This window comes from Alnus glutinosa, chromosome 11, assembly GCF_958979055.1.
Source record: "Alnus glutinosa chromosome 11, dhAlnGlut1.1, whole genome shotgun sequence".
Taxonomy (NCBI): domain Eukaryota; kingdom Viridiplantae; phylum Streptophyta; class Magnoliopsida; order Fagales; family Betulaceae; genus Alnus; species Alnus glutinosa.
Genome location: NC_084896.1, coordinates 19,626,965 through 19,632,500, shown reverse-complemented (window position 1 = coordinate 19,632,500; position 5,536 = coordinate 19,626,965). Strand labels below are relative to the sequence as shown.

Below are 5,536 nucleotides of genomic sequence, written 5' to 3'. Positions count from 1 at the left end.
TGTTGAAATATATTCTAACAAATTCAATGATATAATTACCAATTTTCTTTAAAATCCAAATACCCAAATAAATTGTACCTGAGCTAAACATGAATAGCATATATATATATAGAATTCACATCACTTTTTTTTTTTTGGATGAACTAGACACTTATAAATCAAACACTCCAAAAAGTAAACTCCAGAAAAATCTAGATGAAAAAGCCAACTAGTTAGGAACAGACCTCCTAACTAAGGACAACAACACACAAAAACAATTGCTGCACAAAGACAACAGAGAAAACAAGAATCAGGGACAATACCCCTCAAACAACAGCAAAACAGCAAGACAAATTGCTGTACCAAACAAAGAATTGAAACAGCCCCAAGAAAACTAATAATCAAAGAGCCCCAAGAATCCGCATCACTTTATTGTTTCATAGCATCAAGTGTGATCTATTAATAGATAATTTTACCTAGTGTTAATTAATTACCAGAGTGCGAGTATAGGTGTGTCGTAGCCGAAGAAGATGCTGTAGAAGATGTAGTAGCTGAAGATGAAAATGTAGATGCCGTACCTGATGGGGCTGCATAGGTTGGCATAGGCATCTTTGTTCCCAGATCAACGGGTAATGAAGCTTCAAAATCAAGCACATTATTGGCTTTCCTTATTGAAGGCCTGAGACTATAATCTGGGTGAGCACACCAGAGCCCTACGATCATCAACCGTTCCATTTGCTGCTCATCAAAATCCCCACACAATCTGGAGTCGGCTGCATCAAGAAGCTCTCCCCTTTCATAAAGCTCCGAAACCCAGTTCACTAAACTTATTTCGTCTTCTTTAGCCTTGACTTCGATGGCTTTTCTTCCGCAGGCTATCTCCAAAGCCACAACCCCAAAACTGTATATATCCGACTCCTTGCTAACCCTGCCGGAGATGACACATTCAGGGGCCATTTACCCCATTGTCCCGGCCAAAGCCGTGGTTTGTGATCCCTTTGCATGTTCCACCATCCTGGCTAAACCGAAATCCCCGAGCTTTGCATTGAAATTTGCATCCAACATGATGTTGCTCGACTTTATGTCCCTATGGAGAACGCATTGCTCCCATTCTTCGTGCAAGTATAGCAACGCCGACGCCAAACCTTGAGCAATGTTGTACCTCATCGCCCATGTTAACAAGCTCTTACCTTTGAAAAGATGCGAATCCAGGCTGCCATTCGGCATGAATTCATAAACGAGAAGGAGATCTTTGTTTTCGTGGCACCAACCAATGAGTTGAACCAAATTCCTGTGCCTCAGTCGACTAATGCTCTTCACCTCAGATGCGTACTCCTTTACCCCTTGGTTAGACTCCCGTGACACCCTCTTGACAGCAACATAGGAATTCATTTCTCTTAGAAATCCTTTGTAAACCCCACCGAACCCTCCTTTTCCAAGCTTATTTTCCTCTGCAAAGTTATTCGTGGCGCGAACCAATTCTTTGTAGGAGAATTTCTTTGGTCCTGTACCACGTTCAAATTCGTCGTCCATGGAAAGATCAAAGCCCAAATCCTCATCTCCTCCCCCTCTAGCCCGCTTCTTCCTTTTCATAAGCCAAACCATCCCCAAACCCATAAATAAAACGCATCCACCCACGCTCAGCCCCACCGCCAATTTTACCTTGCTTCCATTTTCATTCTTGTTTGGCTGTGGTTGTGGAGATTTATTAATCAGAACTGGTGATTCAAAAGACCACGAGGAAAGAATATGCAACTCGGAAATCAGTCCCGTTCCGGCCGTGAAGCCAAATTTAACCCTTTCTGGTAAGTGCTCTCTCAAATCAACTATAGAAGAAAGGTGTTGTTTTATTGGGACGGTATCATTACTATTGAATCCGGTGAAGCTGACACTTAAATTTTGTGTGGTGGGATCGTAACTAATACTAGAACTGTATGTTCTCTTCTCCCTAATGACGCTATACCATGTTGTCGAGTTCCGAGATGTCATGTTGTTGATATTGATACCAACGTGCTCACGAACTGGGTCAGGCGGATCCCATCGAACATTCCGGAAAGTATCAAATTCCACCGCAACGAATTTATTTGCAGCTAAGAAAGTTGAGTCACTCATTTGGTTGCTGCTCACAAGGCCAAGGCCAGAGCCATCTGTTGGAGAAGGTTGAGGGAATTCGGGGCTTGCGAGGAAGAACGTTAGCCCATCTGAATAACTTTCTGCACCTTCCGAAGAGATGATAAAAGAGAAGCTCGTAGTGAAGTTAGCTACTTCTCGTGTACTATTTTCCCAGAGAAGCATGGTATCTGAATACGTGGCTCGACCCCAGTTGTCCACTGCATTTGGGGTGAGTTGGATGACTGAACCCGAGATTGTAGCGTTTCCTGTCATTATTATAGCTTTGTTGTTAGGTTGAGAGAAATCGGTGTAGTTGAATGATAACTGAGATGCAGAAGGGATTATGAGAAAGAGGAAAATAGTTGTCATCAAGTAGGGAAGATGAAGAAGATGAAGAAGCAGCTTTTGCGGATGGAAAGCCATGGTTGGGAGAGACGCAACTTTTGCTTTTCTTTTTTTTTTTTTTTTTTGAGAACAGGGAAAGAGTACTTTTGCCTTTGCGTTTGGAACTTGCCAAGACCTTTAAAAAGATAGTCTGCAAAAAGGGAACGGTTGGTTTGACAACATATTGGAATAATTATTTCACTCGGAGTTTTTTCTAAAACCTACTCACTCGCCTAAAAATTCAAATTTTAACCCAAATTTTAAGTCCACTCAAAGCTGTCTTTCAAATTAATGGTGAGACCCACACGTAGGAAAAGTTGACTCAAAAAAACGTGTGGGTCCCACATTTAAATAATAAACTATTAATAATTTAAATAAAAAAAAATAAATGAAATTAAAAAAAAAACAGAGGGGTGCCCCGACCCTTATTAGGGGTGGCCACGCGGCCACCTCCAACCCTTTGGGGAGGCCGCGCGGCCTCCCCCGAGTATTGGGGGTGGCCGCACGGCCACCCCTGACCTCCTCTAGGGGTGGCGCGCGGCCACCCCCATTGTCTGGGGGTGGTCGGGCCACCCCCGGTTGGCAGCCACCCCTTGCTTCATTTTTTATTTTTTATTTTTTATTTTTTATTTTGATTTCAATTATTTTTTTTTAAAAAAATTATTTATTTTTTTTAATTAAATAATCAATATATAATAAATTATTATTATTTATATTATTATTTCACACAACTTTTCAAAATACCAATCATTATACACAATTTTTTAAACTTCCAATCATTTTTTACCATTAAAATATAATATCTTTCAATCTCAAAATTTAACACCCAAACACAATTTTTTACCTCGATATTTGTAAATAGAATTAGAAATCAATTCTAATTCTAAAAATTCATACCCCAGAAATTTCATACGTTTCAATATGAGGAGACGCGATCAGGAGGATGCCACGACGATCAGTAGTCGGCCGAGTCAATAACGATGGCTTATCTTTTTGAAGAAATGATGGAGTATTTATTGCGGCCTTTTTTGAGTGCTTTTGTATTGATTTAGTACAGAAAAAATAATAATAATAATAGAGAGAGAATTGATTACAAATTGTAATTTTTTATTTTTTTTTTAATTTTAAAAAGAAGGTGCACAGTTAGCATAAAAAGACCACAAAAGATACTCTAGATCAAATTTCTCATTTTTTTTTTTTTTTGGTCGTAAGGTACAATAAGCATCACGAAACATGTGGAAGAAGTCACGGCGTCTGAGAAATATTACTTAGGATGTGTTTGAGATTGCGATTTTGTAGATAATAAGTACAATTTTAAGCTAAATTGCAGAACATAAATTGTTTGGAAACTGTATTTTTAAAAATTATAATTTGAAAATACAGAAAATCTGTTTTTTCAAATGACAGATAAGATGTTTTTTTGAAAATACAAAATTTTAAAGGTAAATTCACAATTTTAAAAATCAAATTACGATTTTGCCAAACGCTTAACTGCAGTTTTAAAAATCACTTTTTTCAAATCGTACATTTTAAAATCGTTATTTTAAATCGCACTTTTTAAAATCGTAAATTCAAATAGACCTTTAAGTACGCGGTGAAAAATCAGTAAAAAGCACTTATGGTTAATAATTATTGTCTTTATCAGTTAATTTTAATTATTTTAAGCGATTATTTTATTTTTATAATTGCAACAGTCTTACATTGGCGGTTAATAATTAGCTGTTAGTAATTCCATTCGCTTATTTCTGAAACCGATAATTGTCTCATCTTAAATGGCCAACGAATTTTTCTAATTGTTTATAAAAGCAGTTAGTAGGCAATTATAAACTACCTGTCTTTTCACCCACACACACATCTCCACTTTCATACTCACACTCACACAAATTTAATAATGATTAGCTCTAAATTGAATGATAATTATACAAGTTGCATTAAAGAGTATGAAAGTGCGAGTGCGTAGCATTACTTGTCATATAAAACCTCTTAAATACTAATTAATTATTGTTTTTAAATTAAATAATTAATTTTTTATTACATAAATATTTTTTATTTTTAAAATATGATTAAAGTCTAGACAAATAAAAAAGTGAAAGCCCTAGTCATTAATGTTTTTTTATTTTTTTTTTTACATGTTCACACAAGAAAGAGAAAGAAAAATTCAAACTAGTGACCTCTGCTTCATGAGGCGTGGTCCTCAGCCGCAAGTAAATACCACTATAAATACATATTAAAATTATGCACATTAGAATAATTTCATGAATATAAAAATAGGGCTTTTAAAAATAATAAATAAGCGAAACTTTCTAAAAATTTATGGTTGGTGTTTTCTAAATGTGAATAATGAGACTTTCAATTTATAATCACTTTTATCATGATTGAGGGCCTACATTAGAAACTATTTATTAAATTTTTACCATATTAGAGTCTTAAAATTTGTTTTAGAAATAACTTTTATTGTACGATTATTAAGTGGGGCCTTAATTAAAAAGTATTTTATTAACTTTTTACTATATTAGAGCCTTATAATTTTTTTTGTACCTTACTTTTTTTAAAAAAAAAACAAATATATTTATTGTATAATTATTAGTTGGAGGCCTTATTAATTGTACAAAGTGTGTACAACAAGCATTTATATATATATATATATATATATATATAACCAAAGCATATGGTATCTCTTTTAGACATTGATTTGAACGGAATTTAGGAGTGTAAGATAAGTTCAACCACTTATGAACTTAGCTCGGTTTGGTTCAGTTAAACTTGATTTGGTTTCAGTTCGAATAATAAATGGGTCGTTTATAAACACAATAATATGCTTGAATATTAAATGAGACATAGTTGTATAAACTCAACTCAACTCGTATAAACTCTTATAACTTCAGTTTTATAACAACAACAAAATATCGTATTATTTTAATTTTGTAATAAGAACATTTTAACTAAAAAAGAATTATCTTCTTAATATGATAGATATAACTTGAATTATTGTTGTAGGTTTAATTTAATATATTTGTGTGTACATGAGTGTGTTTGTGAGTGTGTGTGGTTATATACTTAT

At 34.9% G+C, this 5,536-nt stretch overlaps 1 pseudogene; it reads right to left on the bottom strand.

Annotated features, from left to right (window-relative positions):
• Window positions 1-145: 145 nt before the first annotated feature.
• LOC133882450 (L-type lectin-domain containing receptor kinase IX.1-like) lies at window positions 146-2,514 on the bottom strand (annotated as a pseudogene).
• Window positions 2,515-5,536: the final 3,022 nt, after the last annotated feature.